General features: G+C 40.0%; 1 protein-coding gene across 1 annotated transcript in view; it reads right to left on the bottom strand.

The window, feature by feature from the left end:
- The window catches only part of TACR1 (tachykinin receptor 1), a 298,687-nt gene that overhangs the window by 180,110 nt on the left and 94,288 nt on the right, over nucleotides 1-24,289 (bottom strand). The gene's annotated exons all lie outside the window — the stretch shown is intronic.

The raw sequence follows: 24,289 nt of genomic DNA, 5'->3' as shown, positions 1-24,289 counted from the left end.
TTTTGGATTCGGTTGTTTGTTTTCTTGATATTGAGCTGCATGGGCTGCTTGTAAATTTTTGGAGATTAATCCTTTGTCAGTTGTTTCATTTGCAAATATTTTCTCCCATTCTGAGGATTGTCTTTTTGTCTTATTTATGGTATCCTTTGCTGTGCAAAAGGTTTTAAGTTTCATTAGGTCCCAGTTGTTTATTTTTGTTTTTATTTCCATTTCTCTAGGTGGTGGGTCAAAAAGGATCTTGCTGTGATTTATGTCATAGAGTGTTCTGCCTATATTTTCCTCTAAAAGTTTAACAGTGTCTGACCATACATTTAGGTCTTTAATCCATTTTGAGTTTATTTTTGTGTATGGTGTTAGGGAGTGTTCTATTTTCATACTTTTACATGTAGCTGTACAGTTTTCCCAGCACCACTTATTGAAGAGGCTGTCTTTTATCCATTGTATATCCTTGCCTCCTTTATCAAAAATAAGCTGACCATATGACCGTGGGTTTATCTCTGAGCTTTCTATCCTATTCCATTGATCTATATTTCTGTCTTTGTGCCTGTACCATACTGTCTTGATTTCTGTAGCTTTGTAGTATAGTTTGAAGTCAGGGAGCCTGATTCCTCCAGCTCTGGTTTTCTTTCTCAAGATTGCTTTTGTGATTTGGGGTCTTTTGTGTTTCCATACCAATTGTGAAATTTTGTGTTCTAGTTCTGTGAAACATGCCTGTGGTAGTTTCATAGGGATTGCATTGAATCTGTAGATTGCTTTGGGTAGTAGAGTCATTTTCACCATGTTGATTCTTCCAATCCAAGAACATGGTATATCTTTCCATCTATTTGTATCATGTTTAATTTCTTTCATCAGTGTCATAATTTTCTGCATACTGGTCTTTAGTGTCCTTAAATAGGTTTATTCCTAGATATTTTATTTACTTATTCTTTTTGTTGCAATCGTAAACGGGAGTGTTTTCTTAATTTCACTTTCAGATTTTTCATCATTAGTGTATAGAAATGTCAGAGATTTCTGTGCATTAATTTTGTATCCTGCTACTTTACCAAATTCATTGATTAGCTCTAGTAGCTTTCTGGTAACATCTTCAGGATTCTTTATGTATATTATCATGTCATCTGCAAACAGTGACAGCTTTATTTCTTCTTTTCCGATTTGGATTTCTTTTTCTTCTCTGATTACTGTGGCTAAAACTTCCAAAACTGTGTTGAATAGTAGTGGTGACAGTGGGCAACCTTGTCTTTTTCCTGATTTTTGAGGAAATGTTTTCTGTTTCTCACCATTGAGAATGATGTTGGCTGTGGGCTTGTCATATATATCCTTCACTCTATGCTAATTTCTGGAGAGTTTTTATCATCAATGGGTGTTGAAATTTGTGAAAAACTTTCTCTGCATCTATTGATATGATCATATGGTTTTTCTCCTTCAATTTGTTAATATGGTGTATCACATTGATTGATTTGCATATATTGAAGAATCTTTGCATTCCTGGGATAAACCCCACTTGATCATGGTGTATGATCCTTTTAATGTGCTGTTGGATTCTGTTTGCTGATATTTTGTTGAGGATTTTTGCATCTATATTCCTCAGTGATACTGGCCTGTAGTTTTCTTTCTTTGTGACATCTTTGTCTGGTTTTGGTATCAGGGTGATGGTGGCCTTGTAGAATGAGTTTGGGAGTGTTCCTCCCTCTGTTATATTTTGGAAGAGTTTGAGAAGGATAGGTGTTAGCTCTTCTCTAAATGTTTGATAGAATTCGCCTGTGAAGCCATCTGGTCCTGGGCTTTTGTTCATTAGAAGATTTTTAATCACAGTTTCAATTTCAGTGCTTGTGTTTGGTCTGTTCATATTTTCTATTTCTTCCTGGTTCAGTCCTGGAACATTGTGCTTTTCTAAGAATTTGTCCATTTTTTCCTGGTTGTCCATTTTATTGGCATATAGTTGCTTTCAGTAATCTCTAATCATCCTTTGTATGTGTGCAGTGTCAATAGTTACTTCTCCTTTTTCATTTCTAATTCTATTTATCTGAGTCTTCTCCCTTTTTTTCTTGATGAGACTGGCTAATGGTTTATTAATTTTGTTTATCTTCTCAAGGAACCTGCTTTTAGTTTTATTGATGTTTCCTATCATTTCATTCATTTCTTTTTCATTTATTTGTGATCTGATCTTTATGATTTCTTTCTTCCCACTATACTTTGGGGTTTTTATGTTCATCTTTCTCTAACTGCTTTAGGTTTAAGGTTAGGTTGTTTATTTGACATGTTTCTTGTTTCTTAAGGTAGGATTGTATTGCTACAGACTTCCCTCTTAAAACTGTTTTTGCTGCATACCATAGGCTTTGGGTTGTCGTGTTTTCATTGTCATTTGTTTCTAGGTATTTTTGATTTACTCTTTCATATCTTCAGTGATCTCTTGATTATTAAGCAGTGTATTGTTTAGCCTCCGTATGTTTATATTTTTTATAGAATTTTTTGTGTAATTGATATCTAGTGTCATAGCGTTGTGGTCGGAAATGATATTTGATACGATTTCAATTTTCTTACATTTACCAAGGCTTGATTTGTGCCCCAAGATATGATCTATCCTGGAGAATGTTCTATGAGCACTTGAGAACAAAGTGTATTCTGTTGTTTTTGGATGGAATGTCCTATAAATAACAATGAAGTCCATCTTGTTTAATGTATCATTTAAAGCTTGTGTTTCCTTTTTTATTTTCTTTTTGGATGATCTGTCTATTGGTGAAAGTGGGGTGTTAATGTCCCCTACTATGATTGTGTTACTGTCGTTTTCCCCTTTTATGGCTGTTAGTATTTGCCTTATGTATTGAGGTGCTCCTATGTTGGTTGCATAAATATTTACAATTGTTGTATCTTCATCTTTGACTGATCCCTCGATCATCATGTAGTGTCCTTCTTTGTCTCTGGTAATAATATTTATTTTAAAGTCTATTTTATCTGATATAAGACTTGCTTCTCAGGCTTTCTTTTGATTTCCATTTGCATGGAATATCTTTTTCCATCCCCTCACTTTCAGTCTGTATGTTTCCCAGGTCTGAAGTGGGTCTCTTGTAGACAGCATATACACGGGTCTTGTTTTTGTATCTATTCAGACAGTCTTTGTCTTTTGGTTGGGGCATTTAATCCTTTTATATTTAAGGTAATTATCAATATGTATGTTCCTATTACCATTTTCTTAATTGTTTGGGGTTTGTTATTGTAGGTCTTTTCCTTCTCTTGTGTTTCATGCCTAGAGAAGTTCGTTTAGCATTTGTTTTAAAGCTGGTTTTGTGGTGCTGAATTCTCTTAGCTTTTGCTTGTTTTTAAAGGTTTTAAATTGTCCGTCAAATCTGAATGAGATCCTTGCTGGATAGAGTAATCTTGGTTGTAAATTGTTCCCCTTCATTACTTTAAATATGTCCTGCCACTCCCTTCTGGCTTACAGAGATTCTGCTGAAAGATCAGCTGTTAACGTTATGGGGATTCCCTTGTATGTTATTTGTTGTTTTTCCCTTGCTGCTTCTAATATTTTTTCTTTGTATTTAATTTTTGATAGTTTGATTTATATGTGTTTTGGCGTGTTTCTCCTTGGATTTATCCTGTATGGGACTCTCTGTGTTTCATGGACTTGATTAACTATTTCCTTTCCCATATTAGGGAAGTTTTCAACTATAATCTCTTCAAATATTTTCTCAGTCCCTTTGTTTTTCTCTTCTTCTTCTGGGACCCCTATAGTTCGAATGTTGGTGTGTTTAATATTGTCCCAGAGGTCTCTGAGACTGTCCTGAATTCTTTTCTTTTTTTTTTTTCTTTATTCTGCTCAGCAGTAGTTATTTCCACTATTTTATCTTCCAGGTCACTTATCCGTTCTTCTGCCTCAGTTATTCTGCTGTTGATCCCTTCTAGAAAGTTTTTAGTTTCATTTATTGTGTTGTTCATCACTGTTTGTTTGCTCTTTATTTCTTCTAGGTTTTTTTAAACGTTTCTTGCATTTTCTGCATTCTATTTCCAAGATTTTGGATCATCTTTACTATCATTATTCTGAATTCTTTTTCAGGTAGACTGCTTATTTCCTCTTCATTTGTTAGGTCTGGTGGGTTTTTACCTTGGTCCTTCATCTGCTGTGTGTTTCTCTGTCTTCTCATTTGCTTAACTTACTGTGTTTGCGGTCTTGTTTTCACAGGCTGCAGGTTTGTAGTTCTTGTTGTTTTTGGTGTCTGCCCCCAGTGGCTAAGGTTGGTTCAGTGGGTTGTGTTGGTTTCCTGGTGGAGGGGACTAGTGCCTGCGTTCTGGTGGATGAGTCTGTATCTTGTCTTTCTTGTGGGCAGGTCCACGTCTGGTGGTGTGTTTTGGGGTTTCTGTGGCCTTATGATTTTAGGCAGCTTCTCTGCTAATGGGTGGGATTGTGTTCCTGTCTTGGTATTTGTTTCGTGTAGGGTGTCCAGCACTGGACCTTACTGGTCGTTGAGTTGAGCTGGGTCTTGACGTTGATGTGGAGATCTCTGGGAGATTTTCACCATTTGATATTACATGGAAGTGGGAGGTCTCTTTTGGACCAATGTCCTGAACTTGGCTCTCCTGCCTCGGAGGCCCGGCCCTGATGCTTGGCTGGAGCACCAAGAGCCCGTCATCCCCACGGCTCAGAATAAAAGTGAGGAACAAAAGAACGAAAGAAAGAAGAAGGTAAAATAAAATAAAATAAAGTTATTCAAATACAAACTAAAAATAATTATTAAAAAAATTATTTTAAGTAATAAAAAAAAGAAAGAAGAGTGCAACCAAACCAAAAGCAAATCCACCAATGATAACAAGCACTAAAAACTATACTAAAAAGAAAAAAAAAATGGACAGACCAAACCCAGGACAAATGGGAAAAGCAAAGCTATACAGACATAATCACACACAGAAGCATACACGTACACACTCACAAAAAGAGAAAAAGGGAAAAAAAAAATATATATATATATATATCATTGCTCCCAAAGGCCACCTCCTCAATTTGGGATGATTCATTGTCTATTCAGGTATTCCCCTGATGCAGGGTACATCAGGTTTATTGTGAAGATTTAATCCGCTCCTTCTGAGGCTGCTGGGAGAGATTTCCCTTTCTCTTCTTTGTTCACACAGCTCCTGGGTTTCAGCTTTGGATTTGGCCCCGCCTATGCATGTAGGTCGCCTGAGGGCGTCTGTTCTTCTCTCAGACAGGATGGGGTTAAAGGAACAGCTGATTCTGGGACTCTGGCTCACTCAGGCCAGGCAGATTGAGGAGTTTGGGGCATGCCTGTGGCGGCAGAGGCCAGAGTGATATTGCACCAGCCTGAGGTGTGCCATGTGTTCTCCTTGGGAAGTTGTCCCTGGATCACGGGATCCTGGCAGTGGCAGGATGCACTGGCTCCCGGGAGGGGAGTTGTGGATAGTGACCTGTGCTTGCACACAGGCTTCTTGGTGGCTGCGTCAGCAACCTTAGCGTCTCATGCCCATCTCTGGTGTCCACGCTCATAGCCGCGACTCGCACCCGTCTCTGGTGCTCCTTTAAGCAGTGCTCTTAATCCCCTCTCCTGGCGCACCAGGAAAGAAAGAAGCAAGAAAAAGTCTCTTGCCTCTTTGGCAGCTCCAGACTTTTCCCCGGACTCCCTCCTGGCTAGGTGTTGCACAGTAGCCCCCTTCAGGCTGTGTTCATGCAGCCAACACCAATCTTCTCCCTGGTATCTGACTTCCGAAGCTAGAGCCACAGCTCCCAGCCCCTACCTGTCCCGGCTGGTGAGCAGACAAACCTCTCGGGCTGGTGAGTGCTGGTCAGCACCAATCCTCTGTGTGGGAATCTCTCCACTTTGCCCTCTGCACCCCTGTTGCTGCGCTCTTCTCCATGGCTCCGAAGCTTCCCCCCTCTGCCACCTGCAGTCTCCCCGCGCGAAGGGGCTTCCTAGTGTTTGGAAAACTTTCCTCCTTCACAGCTCCCTCCTGGAGGTGCAGGTCCTGTGCCTATTCTTTTGTCTCTGTTTTTTCTTTTTTCTTTTGCCTTACCCAGGTACGTGGGGAGTTTCTTGCCTTTTGGGAGATCTGAGGTCTTCTGCCAGCGTTCAGTAGGTGTTCTGTAGGAGTTGTTCCACATGTAGATGTATTTCTGATGTATTTGTGGGGAGTAAGGTGATCTCCACATCTTATTCTTCTGGCATCTTGAAGCTCCTCCTCTCTGTATTTTTATTTTGCTTAACTTACTGTGTTTGGGATCTCCTTTTTGCAGGCTGCAGGCTCATAGTTCCTCCTGTGTTTGGTGTCTGCCCTCAGTGGTTAAGATTGGTTCAGTTTGTGTTGGCTTCCTGGTGGAGTGGACTAGTGCCTGTGTTATGGTGGATAAGGCTGAATCTTGTCTTTCTTGTGGGCAGGACTGCGTACAGTGGTGTGTTTTGGGGTGTCTGTGACCTTATTATGATTTTAGGCAGTTTCTCTGCTAATGGATTGGTTTGTGTTCCTGTCTTGCTAGTTTTTGACATAGGTTGTTCAGCACTGTAGCTTGCTGCTTTTTGAGTGGAGCTGGGTCTTAGCTGTGAGATGGAGATCTCTGGGAGACCTTTCACCATTTGTTATTACATGGAGCCAGGAGGTCTCTGGTGGACCAATGTCCTGAACTCGGCTCTCCCCCCTCAGAGGCACAGGCCTGACACCCGACTGGAGCACCAAGACCCTTTTGGGAAGTCTGAAGTCTTCTGCCAGCATTCGGTAGGTGTTCTGTAGTTGTTCCACATGTAGTCATATTTCTGATGTATTTGTGGGGAAGAAGGTGATCTCCACATCTTACTCCTCTGCTCTCTTGAATGTCCTTCTATTTCATTATTAGTGTATAGAAATGCAACAGATTTCTGTATATTAATTTTGTACTGCAACTTTACTGAATTTTTATTTGTTTGAATCGGTTTTTTGGTGGAGATGTTAGGGTTTTCTATATAACATATTATGTTTTCTGCAAATAGTGATGGTTTTACTTCTTCCCTTCCAATTTGGATTCCTTTTATTTCTTTTCCTTGTCTGATTGCTGTGGCTGGGACTTCCAATACTAATTTAAAAAGAAGTTACAAGAGTGGGCATCCTTGTCTTATTCCTAAATTTAGAGGTATAGCTCTCAATTTTTCACCATTGAATATAATGTTAGCTGTGAGTTTTTCATACATGAGATTTATTATGTTCCCTCTATACCAACTTTTATGAAAGTTTTTCTCATGAATGGATATTGAATTTTGTCACATATTTTTCTGTCTATTGAGATGATCAATTGATTTTTTAAAATTTCATTAATGAAATTACTTTTTCATTACTTTTTCAAAATTATTTTTTCATTAATGAAACTACTTTTCATTGAATGAAAGTTTTTATAAATTCTATAGTGCTTTATTTTCAAAAGTTTCATATACATGATTTCATATAATCCCATAGTAACTCTTTTTTAAAAATACCCTTACTCCTATATTGCCCCTCTCACCTTTATTCTCCCCATTGATAACCACTAGTTTGTTCTCTATATCTGTGAGTCTGTTTCTTTTTTGTTTTATTCACTGTTTGTTGTATTTTTTAGACTCCACATAAAAGTGATATCATTTAGCATAATACCCTCCAAGTCCATCCGTGTTGAGGCAAATGGCAAAATTTTATTCTTTTTTATGCCTGAGTAGTAGTCCATTGTGTGTGTGTATATATATATATATGTGTGTGTGTATATATACCATATCTTCATTTTTTAATTTTTATTTTGTATTGGAGTATAGTTGATTAACAATGTTGTGTTAGTTTCAGGTGTACAGCAAAGTGATTCATTTATACATATACATGTATCTATTCTTTTACAAAATCTTTTCCCATTTAGGTTATTACAGGATATTGAGCGGAGTTCCCTGTGCTATACAGTAGGTCCTTGTTAGTTATCCATTTTAAATACAGCAGTGTGTATATGCCAATCCCAAACTCCCAGTCTATCCTTCCCTTCCCCCCAGTAACCATAAGTTCATTCTCTAAGTCTGTGAGTGTGTTTCTGTTTTGTAAACAAGTTCATTTGTATCATTTTTTAAAGATTCTGCATATAAGCAATATTATATGATACTTGTCTTTCTCTGTCTAATGTACTTCACTTAATATGATAATCTCCAGTTTCATCCATGTTGCTGCAAATGACATTATTTCATTCTTTTTAATGGCTGAGTAATATTTCATTGTATATACGCACCACATCTTCATCCATTCATCTGTTGATGGACACTTAGGTTGCTTCCATACCTTGGCAATTATAAAAAATAATTCTGTTATGAGCATTGGGGTGCATGTATCTTTTTGATTTAGTGTTTCTATCTTTTGAATGTATACCCAGAAGTGAAATTGCTGGGTCATATGGAAGTTCTATTTTTAGTGTTTTGAGAAATCTCCATACTGTTTTCCACAATGGCTGCACCAATTTACATTCCCACCAACCGGGTAGGAGGTTTCCCTTTTCTCCACATCCTCCCTAGTATTTGTTAATGGTGTTCTTTTTGATGATGGTCATTCTGATAGGTGTGTGGTGACATCTTACTATGATTTTGATTTGCATTTCCCTGATGATTAGCAACGTTCAGCATCTTTTCATGTGCCTGTTGGCCATCTGCATTTTCTCTTTACAAAAATGTCTATTCAGTTCTTCCGCCAATTTTTTAAGATGATTATGTGATTTTTATCCTTCATTTTGTTAATGTGGTGTAACATCTTGTTTGATTTGTGAATACTGAAGTATCCTTGCATCCCTGGAATAAATCCCATTTGATCATGGTGTATGATCTTTTTTATATATTGTTGGATTTGATTTGCTGACACCTTATTGGGGATTTTTGCATCTATATTCATCAAAGATATTGGCTTGTAATTTTCTGTATTTAAAGTGTCTTTGGTTTTGGTCTTAATTCGGTTAACCTTCTTATTACCAATGTTGAATTCTTTATTTGGTAAGTTGTTTATTTCTGTTTTATTGTTTACTCTTTCAGGAGTTTTCTCTTGCATTTTCAATTGAAACCAGTTCCTCTGTCTTTTCATTTTGCTTAACTTTTTCTGCCTCTATGAATGTAGGTGAAACAGTTACCTATGACAGTCTTGAAGGGGTGTTTTTATTTGAGAGCATCACTATACAGACTATGTGTGCCCAATGCCTTTGGTGGGTGAGCTGAATTTGACATGGAGACAAGATACATCTTTCCTCAGGGTGTGCTAAGAGGTGGAAGGAGGTGGGGTTGGAGACAGAAGGGATAAAGCTGGAGCCAGGTGTGAAGTGGGGTTTCCATCTGCTCAGTGGCCAACACTGCCTTATTGGGGTTGGGATCTGATCCTAAGTTGCTGGAGCAGAAGCCCTGAGTATGGGCCTGAACTGGCTCTTTTCCTTTTAACTGTGTGCTTTCCCCTCTCCCAGCACCAGAACCTTTGCCCCGGAGGGGGAGAGTGCTGAAGCATGGGAGGCCTGTATCAGCAATTATTTCTCTCACTCTGCTCAGACACAGCCTTGGGTCCAAATCCCCTCTGTCTCTCACTGCCAATCACTGCCCCCAACCTCTGCCACCTTGCCCTGTTGTGGAGCTGTACTGCAGGTCAGGCAGGCTTGTGTGAATTTTCAGTCATATCAGGGTGTGAGTTGTGGTAAAGTGGTCACTATCAGAGTTCTGGGTTATTTCTGAGGTGCTGCTTGAGTAAAAGCCCCAACAATGGCCACTGCTGTCCCATCCAGGATCCATCCTAGGACTAGGTCACCTCTGAGTCCCATGGTTGAGTTTTCTCCCTGGTTGTGACAGCCCTAGATCCTGTGTCAAGCTGTGACATGGAGTGAGTGCAGTTGGAGTGTTCACTTGGCTTGGGTTGGGGCAATGCTGAGGGTGTTGCAGGAAACCCAGCAGCCACTGGAGAAGTTTTCTAATCACCCTCTCCAGTCCATCTTGGAGACAAGCCAGCATTCATGCACTCCTCACAAGTGGAGTTCAGCCTTCCCACAGCCCTCCTCTTAGTTCCAGTGGTCCTCCAACCAGCCAAAGGAGCTCATCTCCCCTGTGTAGGACCCAGGAATGAGGTGTCCAATCTCTGGCTCTCATCACTCACTCCCCAGGGGGGGTATCTGTCTGTGTAATCTCCCTTTTCCTCTGAGTCCCCTCCCAAGGGCACAGGTCCCGATCTCATCACTTTTCTTCCCTTCCTACTTGATTACATATGGATTTTTCTTACAGCCTTGGTCATACAGAAAACTTTCTGCCAGTTTCCAGTTGGTTTTCAGTGAGAATTGTTCCACATGTAGATGTATTTTTGATGTGTTTGTCGAGGGGAGGTAAGTTCCATGTCTTTCTACTCTGCCATCTTGATCCGACCCCCCATATAGCCTTTATTGCAACTACTCAACTCTGCCATTTTCCACTCAACTGCTGTTGAGTGACAGCCACAGGCAACATATAAATGCACGTGTGTGACTATGTTCCCGTGAAACTTCATTTATGAAAACAGGTAGCTGGATGCCTTTGGTCCATTGGCCATAGTGTGCCCACCCCTCCACTAAACAGTCAAATCATTAATTTAACCTTCTAAAGGAAAGGGAAATGAAATGAACATTTGTTTAAGCATTCAATATGGGATGCTTAAATGGGGGTCTCCAGGCATTATTCTGGTTTTTATTTCCTATAACATGCTCTGTTACCCAAGTATTATCTCCTATATTTTGCCCATAAGGAAACTGAGACACAAAGCAATTACATTATTTGCCCAAGGTCCCATTGCTAGTGAGGAATTGGGGCAAGGGGAGTTGTCTGAATAGGCCTATTGGGCTGGAGTTAGGGATCAGGCAAGATTCGAGTCCAGGCTGTCTGACTTCAGCGCCTGTAATTTTTCTACTAAAGTGAGAGTGGTAAAGGAGAATCCGTGCTTCTGGCTTCCCTGCTGTGGCTACAAAGGCATAACAACGGGTCTGTTTAGCTCTGTCTGACCCACGGGGCTTTCCTCTCCACTTAGTGAAGCTGTGTAAAGCAGCATCTTTCTATGCACTTCAGTCACACTGGGTCCCCCACATAGAGAACCATGAACTTTTGTATATGTAATTGAATATTTCAGATCTTTCTTTCCCTCATATATAAGCAAGTAAATCATCAACATTCAATAATCTGATAACAAAGTTACCTTCCTGTTGAGCTGAAGATATAGGATTTGAGACGCTCCACTGGGGAAGAAACAAAAACCTGAATTGTAAGTTTATTTGAGACATAGCCAGGATACTAACATCTCATTCAGGAGGGGAATCAATAAGGCAGAGAGGTAAGAAAGATCAGATATCAGGTACACAACAGCCCTGATCAGTGCCCCCCAGCAGAACTGGAATAAAAATGTAGCCCATACACATCCAGGTTGTTAATGGGGAGAGAAGACACATAATTCAGAAATATGCTTTTGTTCCTTTAAAATCAACGTGTTTCCATTAAAATGGAAATTGAAGTCCCATCATATGGAGAGTCAATTTTTGGACACTGTAAGATTATCTCTACCTTTCCTGGCCACAATGGAAATGGAAATAATTTTACCCATTGGCCTTTGGAAGTTACAACTGAATTTCTCAAAGTAACCTGCTCTATTACGTGTAGACACTCTACACACTTTGCTGAGAGTAGAGGATTGGGTGAGTGGAAAGTGCATGCATTTCTCCAACTCAAATTAATCCAGAAAGGCCAATGACAAATGAAAATGAAAGTAGGATGCTAAAAGTGACAGAAAAATTTTTTTGTTTTGTTTTATTCTTGTTTGTTTTTGTTTTGTTTTATTTTTAGAAAAAGAACCAAGTCAGGTAAATGTCCATCTGGTGAAATGACTTTTAAAAGTCATTAAAAAGAAAAAGGAAGCCAAATTTGCCTGCAAAGTTTACACAGGGAAATTATTTGAGGTATATGCTTAAAATGAGCAGTGGATAGAGCTGTTTTTTTCTTCTTGGGTACTTCCTGACTGGTCTGTTTTAAATTATGACAGGGAGCTCTTGAAAAAGCTGTTCTTGTATTCTGTCATACCCAATACTCTCACCTCCCTTTTAAGACTCAACTCAGGTTGACCTCTCAAGAAGCCCTGCTCAAAGCCTTTCTCTAGTCATCTCCATTACTGTACTGAAACTAAAATGCAGCCTGAAAGCACATTGTCCAATGGCTTTATGTCTTGTCTGTATAACGAGACTGTATGCCCCTTGAGGACAAGGACAGTTTGCATGCTAATTAGGCATTCTTTTTGGTGTCTAGATTGATGCCAAGTTCAGAGGATACAGGTATTACTTGAGATGTCCCTGCCTTGCTCTTCAGTGGTACAGATTAATTTGGCTCAAACTCTTAGTTTTGTAATCTTGGTAAAGTCCAAGGTCTTATTCATGATGTGTGGGGATTCACATGGTCTTTCTTTTCATGGTTCCCATTGTAACTAGTTCCTAAATGCATAGGCTACTTTTCCCCTCATTCACTTGGATGCAAAACTCACTTTTTATTGGTTTCCATACAAGTTGGGGAGTCTAGTAAGAACTGCAATTTAGAGATCACAGGAGGGTCTCACTGAGTAACTCACATCATCTTGTTGGCTCTCTCTCTTCTCTTGGATTGCCTCAGAAGTCCCTAGTCACTCTCCCTTCAGAATGTGGAACCCTCTAGTTCTTTCAGTTTGCAAATCCAAATCCATAGGGTCTCAGGAGAACAAAGCCAACTCATAATGGGACCCACCCTCCTTAGAAAACATTTGGAGCTTTAAATGATAAATTTTCCCTGATACATTAAACAGGACTTGATGCCTCTCCAACAAGAAACCCTCCTTAATAACAGTGCTTTGTGACACTCATGACTTTATCTGAGAGAAGAAAGCTCAGTCACCATGCAAGAGCAAGCTATGTGGATCCTGGGCACTGTGAAGAATAGCACAGGAAGATGGTGGAAGAATAAGACGTGCAGATCACCTTCCTTCCCACAGATACAGTAGAAATACATCTACACGTGGAACTGCTCCTACAGAACACCCACTGAACACTGGCAGAAGACGTCAGACCTCCCAAAAGGCAAGAAAATCCCCACGTACTTGGGTAGGGCAAAAGAAAAAAGAAATAACAGAGACAAAAGAATAGGGACGGGACCTGCACCAGTGGGAGAGAGCTGTGAAGGAGGAAAGGTTTCCACACACTAGGAGCCCCTTCGCGGGCGGAGACTGCGGGTGGCAGAGGGGGGAAGCTTCGGCGCCATGGAGGAGACCGCAGCCACAGGGGTGCGGAGGGCAAAGCAGAGAGATTCCCGCACGGAGGATCAGTGCTGAGTAGCACTCACCAGCCCGAGAGGCTTGTCTGCTCAGCCGCCGGGGCGGGTGGGGGCTGGGAGCTGAGGCTCCGGCTTCGGTGCTAGCCAGGAGGAAGCCCGGGAAAAAGCCTGCAGCTGCCGAAGAGGCAAGAGACTTTTTCCTGCCTCTTTGTTTTGCAGCGTGCAAGGAGAGGGGATTCAGAGCGCCACCTAAACGAACTCCAGAGACGGGCATGAGCCGCGGCTATCAGCGGGGACCCCAGAGGCAGGCGCGAGCTGCGGCTATCAGTGCGGATCCCACAGCAACAGGGACGCAGAAGGAAAAACGGAGAGATTCCCGCACAGAGGCTCGGCACCGAGCCGCACTCACCAGCCCGAGAGGCTTGTCTACTCACCCGCCGGGAAGGGCGGGGGCTGGGAGCCGAGGCTCAGGCTTCGGTCGGATTGCAGGGAGAGGACTGGGGTTGTCGGCGTGAACACAGCCTGAAGGGGCTAGTGCATCACAGCTAGCCGGGAGGGAGTCCAGGAAAAAGTCTGCAGCCGCCGAAGAGGCAAGGGACTTTTTCTTCCCTCTTTGTTTCACGGCGCGCAAGGAGAGGGGATTCAGAGCGCCGCCTAAACGAACTCCAGAGACGGGCGGGAGCCGCGGCTGTCAGCGCGGATCCCAGAGATGGGCATGAGATGCTAAGGCTGCTACTGCCGCCACCAAGAAGCCTGTGTGGGAGCACAGGTCATTCTCCACACCACCCCTCCCAGGAGCTGGTGCAGCTCGCCACTGCCAGGCTCCCGAGATCCGGGGACAACTTCCCCGGGAGAACGCACGGTGCTCCTCAGGCTGCTGAAACATCACGCCAGCCTCTGCCACCGCAGGCTTGACCCACATCTGTATCCCTCCCTCCCCCTGGCCTGAGTGAGCCAGAGCCCCCGAAGCAGCTGCTTCTTTAACCCCGTTCTGTCTGGGCGGGGAACGGACGCCCTCAGGCGACCTACATGCAGAGACAGGTACAAATCCAAAGCTGAACCCCAGGAGCTGTACAAACAAAGAAGAGAAAGGGAAATCTCTCCCAGCAGCCTCAGAAGCAGCGGATTAAAGCTCCACAAACAATTTGCTGTGCCTGCATCTGTTGAATACCTGAATAGACAACGAATCATCCTAAGTTCAAGAGGTGGACTTTGGAAGCAGGATATATTAATATTTCCCCTTTTCCTTTTTTTGTGAGTGTATATGTGTAGGCTTCTGGGTGAGATTTCGTCTGTATAGCTTTGCTTTCACCATTAGTCCTAGGGTTAGGTCCGTCCGTTTTTTTTGTTGTTTTTTTTTTTTTTTTTAACTAAAAAAATTTTTTTTCCCTGATAAATGTTTTCTAAATAATTTTTTCCTTATTTTCTATTTTTAGAAATTAAAAAAATTTTTTAATAAGTTTTTTCATATTTTTATTTTAAAAAATTAAAAATTTTTTTCTTAATAAATTTTTTTCTTAATAATTTTTTTCTTATTTTTTATTATAAAAAATTAATAAATCTATTTTTAAGAATTACAAAAAATTTTTTCTGAATACATTTACTCTTAATAATTTTTTTCTTATTTTTTATTTTAATAGCTTTATTTTATTTAATTTTATCCTCTTTCTTTCTTTCTTTCTATTTTTTTCTCCCTTCTATTCTGAGCTGTGTGGATGGAAGGCTCTTGGTGCTCCAGCCAGGCAACAGGGCTGTGCCTCGGAGGTGGGAGAGCCAACTTCAGGACACTGGTCCACAAGAGACCTCCAAGCTCCACGTAATACCAAACGGCGAAAATCTCTCAGAGATCTCCATCTCAACATCAAGACCCAGCTTCACTCAACGACCAGCAAGCTACAGTGCTGGACACCCTATGCCAAACAACTAGCAAGACAGGAACACAACCCCATCCATTAGCAGAGAGGCTGCCTAAAATCATAATAAGGCCACAGACACCCCAAAACACACCACCAGACGTAGACATGCCCACCAGAAAGACAAGTTCCAACCTCATCCACCAGAACACAGGCACTAGTCCCCTCCACAAGGAAGCCTACACAACCCACTGAACCAACCTTAGCCACTGGGGACAGATACGAAAAACAACGGGAACTACAAACCTGCAGCCTGTGAAAAGAAGACACCAAACACAGTAAGATAAGCGAAATGAGAAGACAAAAAATCACACAGCAGGTGAAGGAGTAGGGTCAAAACACACCAGACCTAACAAATGAAGAGGAAATAGGCAGTCTACCTGAAAAAGAATTCAGAATAATGATAGTAAAGATGATCCAAAATATTGGAAATAGAATAGACAAAATACAAGAAACATTTAACAAGGACCTAGAAGAACGAAAGAGGAAACAGGCAATGATGAAAAACACAATAAATGAAACTAAAAATACTCTAGACGGGATCAATAGCAGAATAACTGAGGCAGAAGAACAGGTAAGTGACCTGGAAGATAAAATAGTGGAAATAACTACTGCAGAGCAGAATAAAGAAAAAAGAATGAAAAGAACTGAGGACAGTCTCAGAGACCTCTGGGACAATATTAAATGCACCAACATTCGACTTATAGGGGTCCCAGAAGAAGAAGAGAAAAAGAAAGGGACTGAGAAAATATTTGAAGAGATTCTAGTTGAAAACTTCCCTAATATGGGAAAGGAAATAGTTAATCAAGTCCTGGAAGCACAGAGAGTCCCATACAGGATAAATCCAAGGAGAAACACGCCAAGACACATATTAATCAAACTATCAAAAATTAAATATAAAGAAAACATATGAAAAGCAGCAAGGGAAAAAAAACAATTAACACACAAGGGAATCCCCATAAGGTTAACAGCTGATCTTTCAGCAGAAACTCTGCAAGCCAGAAGGGAGTGGCAGGATATATTTAAAGTCATGAAGGAGAAAAACCTACAACCAAGGTTACTCTACCCAGCAAGGATCTCATTCAGATTTGATGGAGAAATTAAAACCTTTACAGACAAGCAAAAGCTGAGAGAGTTCAGCACCACCAAACCAGCTTTACAATAAATGCTAAAGGAACTTCTCTAGGCAAGAAACACAAGAGAAGGAAAACACCTACAATAACAAACCCAAAACATTTAAGAAAATGGGAATAGGAACATACATATCAATAATTACCTTAAATGTAAATGGATTAAATGCTCCCACCAAAAGACACAGACTGGCTGAATGGATACAAAAACAAGACCCATATATATGCTGTCTACAAGAAACCCACTTCAGACCTAGAGACACATACAGACTGAAAGTGAGGGGATGGAAAAAGATATTCCATGCAAATGGAAATCAAAAGAAAGCTGAAGTAGCAATTCTCATATCAGACAAAATAGACTTTAAAATAAAGACTATTACAAGAGACAAAGAAGGATACTATATAATGATCAATGGATCGATCCAAGAGGAAGGTATAACAATTGTAAATATTTATGCACCCAACATAGGAGCACCTCAATACATAAGGCAAATACTAACAGCCATAAAAGGGGAAATCGACAGTAACACAATCATAGTAGGGGACTTTAACACCCCACTTTCACCAATGGACAGATCATCCAAAATGAAAATAAATAAGGAAACACAAGCTTTAAATGATACATTAAACAAGATGGACTTAATTGATATTTATAGGACATTCCACCCCAAAACAACAGAATACACATTTTTCTCAAGTGCTCATGGAACATTCTCCAGGATAGATCATATCTTGGGTCACAAATCAAGCCTTGGTAAATTTAAGAAAATTGAAATCGTATCAAGTATCTTTTCTGACCACAACGCTATGAGACTAGATATCAATTACAGGAAAAGATCTGTAAAATATACAAACACATGGAGGCTACACAATACACTACTTAATAACGAAGTGATCACTGAATAAATCAAAGGGGAAATCAAAAAATACCTAGAAACAAATGACAATGGAGACACAACGACCCAAAACCTATGGGATGCAGCAAAAGCAGTTCTAAGAGGGAAGTTTATAGCAATACAAGCCTACCTCAAGCAACAGGAAATATCTCGAATAAACAACCTAACCTTACACCTAAAGCAATTAGAGAAAGAAGAGCAAAAAACCCCAAAGCTAGCAGAAGGAAAGAAATCATAAAGATCAGATCAGAAATAAATGAAAAAGAAATGAAGGAAACAATAGCAAAAATCAATGAAACTAAAAGCTGGTTCTTCAAGAAGATAAACAAAATTGATAAACCATTAGCCAGACTCATCAAGAGAAAAGGGAGAAGACTCAAATCAATAGAATTAGAAATGAAAAAGGAGAAGTAACCACTGACACTGCAGAAATACAAATGATTATGAGAGATTACCACAAGCAACTCTATGCCAATAAAATGGACAACTTGGAAGAAATGGACAGATTCTTAGAAATGCACAATCCACCGAGACTGAACCAGGAAGAAATAGAAAATATGAACAGACCAATCACAAGCACTGAAATTGAAAATGTGATTTAAAATCTTCCAGCAAACAAAAGCCCAGGACCAGATGGCTTCACTGGCGAATTCTATCAAACATTTAGAGAAGAGCTAACACCTATCTTCTCAAACTCTTCCAAAATATTGCCGAGGGGGGAACACTCCCCAACTCATTCTACGAGGCCACCATCACCCTGATACCAAAACCAGACAAAGATGTCACAAAGAAAGAAAACTACAGGCCAATATCACTGATGAACATATCTGCAAAAATCCTCAACAAAATACTAGCAAACAGAATCCAACAGCACATTAAAAGGGTTATACACCATGATCAACTGGGGTTTATTCCAGGAATGCAAGGATTCTTCAATATACCCAAATCAATCAACGTGATACATCATATTAACAAATTGAAGGAGGAAAACCATATGATCATCTCAATAGATGGAGAGAAAGCTTTCGACAAAATTCAACACCCATTTATGATAAAAGCCCTGCTGAAAGTAGGCATACAGGGAAATTTCCTCAACATAATAAAGGCCATATATGACAAACCCACAGCCAACATTGTCCTCAATGGTGAAAAACTGAAACCATTTCCACTAAGATCAGGAACAAGACAAGGTTGCCCACTCTCACCACTATTATTCAACATAGTTTTGGAAGTGTTAGCCACAGCAATCAGAGAAGAAAAAGAAATAAAAGGAATCCAAATCGGAAAAGAAGAAGTAAAGCTGTCACTGTTTGCAGATGACATGATACTATACATAGAGAATCCTAAAGATGCTACCAGAAAACTACTAGAGCTAATCAATGAATTCGGTAAAGTAGCAGGATACAAAATTAATGCACAGAAATCTCTTGCATTCCTCTCCACTAATGATGAAAAACCTGAAAGTGAAATTAAGAAAACACTCCCGTTTACCATTGCAACAAAAAGAATAAAATATCTAGGAATAAACCTACCTAAGGAGACAAAAGACCTGTATGCAGAAAATTATAGGACACTGATGAAAGAAATTAAAGATGATACAAATAGATGGAGAGATATACCATGTTCTTGGATTGGAAGAATCAACATTGTGAAAATGACTCTACTACCCAAAGCAATCTACAGATTCAATGCAATCCCTATCAAACTACCACTGGCATTTTTCACAGAACTAGAACAAAACATTTCACAATTTGTATGGAGACACAAAAGACCTCGAATAGCCAAAGCAATCTTGAGAACGAAAAATGGAGCTGGAGGAATCAGGCTCCCTGACTTCAGACTATATAACAAAGCTACAGTAATCAAGACAGTTTGGTACTGGCACAAAAACAGAAATATAGATCAATGGAACAGGATAGAAAGCCCCGAGATAAACCCACGCACATATGGTCACCTTATCTTTGATAAAGGAGGCAAGCATATACAGTGGAGAAAAGACAGTCTCTTCAATAAGTGGTGCTGGGAAAATTGGACAGGTACATGTAAAAGTATGAAATTAGAACACTCCCTGACACCATACACAATAATAAACTCAAAATGGATTAAAGACCTAAGTGTAAAGCCAGACACTATCAAACTCTTAGAGGAAAACATAGGCAGAACACTCTATGACTTAAATCACAGCAAGATCCTTTTTGACCCAGCTCCTAGAGAAATGGAAATAAAAACACAAATAAACAAATGGGACCTAATGAAACTTAAAAGCTTTTGCACAGCAAAGGAAACCATAAACAAGACCAAAAGACAACCCCCAGAATGGGAGAAAATATTTGCAAATGAAGCAACTGACAAAGGATTAATCTCCAAGATTTACAAACAGCTCATGCAGCTCAATAACAAAAAAACAAACAACCCAATCCAAAAATGGGCAGAAGACCCAAATATAGATTTCTCCAAAGAAGATATACAGATTGTCAACAAACACATGAAAGAATGCTCAACATCCTTAATCATTAGAGAAATGCAAATCAAAACTACAATGAGGTATCATCTCACACCAGTCAGAATGGCCATCATCAAAAAATCTAGAAACAATAAATGCTGGAGAGGGTGTGGAGAAAAGGGAACACTCTTGCACTCTTGGTGGGAATGTAAATTGATACAGCCACTATGGAGAACAGTATGGAGGTTCCTTAAAAAACTAAAAATAGAACTACCATACGACTCAGCAATCCCACTACTGGGCATATACCCTGAGAAAACCATAGTTCAAAAAGAGTCATGTACCAAAATATTCATTGCAGCTCTATTTACAATAGCCAGGACATGGAAGCAACCAAAGTGCCCATCATCAGATGACTGGATAAAGAAGATGTGGCACATATATACAATGGAATATTACTCAGCCATAAAAAGAAATGAAATGGAGGTATTTGTAATGAGGTGGATGAAGTTAGAGTCTGTCATACAGAGTGAAGTAAGTCAGAAAGAGAAAAACAAATACAGTATGCTAACACATATATATGGAATCTAAGGAAAAAAAAAAAAGGTCATGAAGAACCTAGTGGCAAGATGGGAATAAAGACACAGACCTTCTAAAGAATGGACTTGAGGATATGGGGAGGGGGAGGGGTGAGATGTGACAGGGTGAGAGAGTGTCATGGACATATATACACTACCAAATGTAAAATAGATAGCTAATGGGAAGCAGCCACATAGCACAGGGAGATCAGCTCGGTGCTTTGTGACCACCTAGAGGGGTGGAATGGGGAGGGTGGGAGGGAGGGAGATGCAAGAGGGAAGAGATATGGGAACATATGTATATGTATAACTGATTCACTTTGTTATAAAGCAGAAACTAACACACCATTGTAAAGCAATTATACTTCAATAAAGATGTTAAAAAAAAAAAAAGAATAGCACAGTAAACAGAAGTCTGTCTGTAATGGCTTAAGAACATCCAGGTGTGAAGGCAGGAGCATGAACAAAATGGCCTGTATGACCCACAGTAAACATCAATTTATTCACATCACACATCATCTGGAGGACTGAGGAACTAGGAAAGAACAAGGGAGAGATGGTGTCAAGCTATGACCTTGTCCTCCTACTATTCACTTTACAGATATTTATTGGTCCTCTATCAGGCACTCAATAGGCACTAGAACTACACAGATGAATGAGGTATGGGCCTTTCCCCAAAGAGCACTGATATGTGCCAAAAACGTGTTATGCCATCTCCTGTTACAGAAACCCTATGAAGATTCTTGGATATTCTAAGAAGATGGCTTGCTTGGTCTATCTTAATGGTGTGTTTTTTATACCTTCTGAAACTGTGGTCTACTTGCTAAACTGAACTCTCCAGTTTCCTGCAGCTGCCTACCCCACTCTCTGCCCCATCTCACTGTGAGAGTCCAAGCCCAAGTTTCTCGTTGCGCTCTACTGTTCTGCTGCAATTTTCCACGCCAACACCCAAGATATTACAGAAAGGAGAGAGGAAACATTTCTTACACTATAGTCGATGCTTTCACATATACTATTCATTTTATTCTCATATGAACCCTGTGTTATCCTGTATTCGTCCCTCTTTTGTGGATGAGAACACTGAGGTTCAGAGTAGTTGATGACTTGCCTAAAGTAACACAGCCACTAGAAGTTAGTGGAGGAGAGACTGGCTCAATCCTAGAGTCTCCAGCCTTTCTCCTATGTCCTGTCTAGCACACCACTAAGTCCATTTAAGATGCTGGCTTGTGCTTTCTAGGTGTTCAGTTTTTTTTTGTTTGTTTGTTTGTTTTGTTTTTATGCCAGTCCTCATGCCAAGGCTGAAGTTGCCAAATATTTAAGTCTCAGGAGGAAGCTGCTACACAATAGCCCCTCTGATTCCCTGGGTTTCCATTCTCAAGAAGACAGAAGATTCACGGTAAGTTTGGCAACCAAGTCTGGCATATGTTGTCAAAGTAGAAACAATGGTTTCTGACTCACTTATAAGCTCCTCAGTTTAGTCCCCGAAATTCAACTGGGAGTGGGCAAAAGCAATGAACAATAAAAGACAGAAACACCTCGGAGACTGGAGGCTGGAACATTTAGGGGAAAGGTGATTCAGTTATTCATTCATTCATTCATGCAACACATTTTTAAGTGCCTGGAATTGTGTAAGGTGTTGGGGACATAAGACAGATAAGACATGGTGCCTGTTTGAAAGAAATCCATGGCCTATTAGAGAGAGTAGTGCTCGCTAACCAGAGGGGAGGGCAAGTTAACCAGAGAGGAGGACATGCTAATCAGAAGGGAGGGCAGTTTAACCAGAAAGGAGGACCTAACAAGAGAGGAGCCTTGTTAACCAGAGCAGGGATGTTAACTAGAGAGGACTACTATTAACCCAAACTTGACTGGTCCTCAGAATCACCTTAGTTGTTTTACAATTTATATGGATTCCTAACCTAATGAACTGGAATCTTCCAGAGCCATTATTTGTACTGTTGATAAGCTCCCTAGTTGATTCCAACAACCATGGCAGTTGAGAATAAAGCCTTACGTTCACATTATAGAGAAACCTGCACTCGGTTCAGTGTGAATACCAAGGAAGGATCTGCTGGTACAATTCTGGTCTTCACAGAGGAGGCAATATCTGAAGTGAGCCTTCAGAATTGCAATAGAGCAAATAAAGTGCACAAGGGTGCTGAGAAGATGGTGGGAGGAAGGCTTCCAGGCAGAAGACTGCATACGAGCAGAGACCCTGCAGTGTGGACTACCATGATGAGCCAAGAGGTTTGGTTGGGCTGGAGCCTAGGGTATGAGAGAGGACAAGGTTAGAGAAAGACTGGAAGGTGAGCTAGATTCCAGGTGGCCTTGTTGATGGCACCAACAAGTTTGAATTTTACCCTATTTGATAGGGACTACTATTTAAAGTTTTAAATCAGGGAGTGAAATGATCAGCTTTCATTTCAGAAAGATTACTTCAGAATTTCTGGAACAAGATGGACATTTGAGCCTACACATTTAACTCTACTCTTTCTCAAATTTCCATGGAAATATCCAAAGAAATATAAAAAGAATAATCAAGGAAGGATGCCTTCCTTGAACCATAAGTGGTGACAGTCTTTACATTAGTTAACATTGACCAAGCATTACTGTGTGTGGCCATTGTCTGGAATGCTTTACATCATGGTACTCCGTGATAGGTGAGTGTTATCACTATCCACACTGATGGGTTATTATTATCCCCCTAGTACAGATGAAGACACCATAGCACAGGGAAGGTAACTATGTTCATCAGTCCCACAGCTAGTAGAAGAGCTAGTATTTGGAGCCAAGGAGTCTGGCTCTACAGACCGAACACTTACAGCATTATACTGCCTAATATATCGTAAAACTGTGGTGCTAGTAGTCTGCATTAACTGGTGACCAATGCCTCCAGTTCTGTGCATAAGAAGAAGAGGAGTGATTTCCCATCTACTTAGCAGTGAAGCTCCCCACCATGAGACTGCCTTCGTTTGTAATTACTTTCTTAGTTTCCACAGTTGAGGGGAATTCTGACTTGGCACAAGTGTTGTTAACTTTGGGCAGCAGGCCCAGGACTCCATGGGGCCATGATTGGGACAAAAGGCATGGGTTTCATAAGTGTTCAGGAAATACTGTAGGGGCTGATAGATGGAGCCTTTCCAGGCTTGAGAGTTGTGATAATTAAAAGTGTGGACATAGCCTGTGGGGTTCTGAGTTAACCAGGGACTTATGCTATGGCCTTGAAGAAATTATTTCTCACAACACGAGGTTCTCTTTTGTGCAGATGTTTCTAGCTATAGACTTTTCCCAATCTTCACAGCCAACTGTAGTCCTACAAAACTAAAGCTGCAGACTTCTGCTTTTCTCTTTTTCTTAAACTTAAGATTAGAACAAGTATCCCCATGATCTCTGACAGAAAACATTGTAACTCACAGCCATGAACAGGGTTAGAAAAATCAGTTATATGAAATGATTCAGCAATTTGAATGAAGAAAATACATCTGAAGAATTAGAATAAATGTTCTCTGAAGGAAGTTTACTCCAAAAGTAAAAGTTATAACAAGAAACAAAACAAAATTGATTCATATTCTCAATAAAAGTTGGGATTTAAGCACCCACCCCATCTAAAAGCAAAAATCTGATGTCAGGAAATATTGTTCTTAAACATTTAAATTTGTAAACTAATTTCATTTCTTAAAACATACATTTTTCTTATAAATTTGTAAATTCTTTTTAAATTTCAAATTTTATTTGCCATTGGTAGTCGTGAATAACAGATTAGATAGCATAGAAAATCACATCAGTGACTCAAAAGTTCAGTTTGAGAAATTTTCCCAAAACCCAGAAGCAAAAGACAAAACAAATATAATACATAAAATATAAGTGATATGAGGGGTGGGTTTAGGAGATAAAATATAGTATAAGAGGAATTCTAGAAAGGGAGGCAATAATTAATAAATTTAAAATGTGGTCCCCTGAGGTAAATAAAATTTTCAGTTTTTAAATTAAATGGGGCACTTTCTAGAAAAAAAAAATACTGAAAAGACAATTCAATATCAGAAAATCTATTAATATCATCTATTATATGACTAGATCAAAGGAGAAAAAAT

This window comes from Balaenoptera physalus (genome assembly GCF_965194825.1).
Source record: "Balaenoptera physalus genome assembly, chromosome: 15".
Classification (NCBI taxonomy): Eukaryota; Metazoa; Chordata; class Mammalia; order Artiodactyla; family Balaenopteridae; genus Balaenoptera; species Balaenoptera physalus.
Note: the sequence above shows the minus strand (reverse complement) of the source record. Positions and strands in the feature narration are given on the sequence as shown.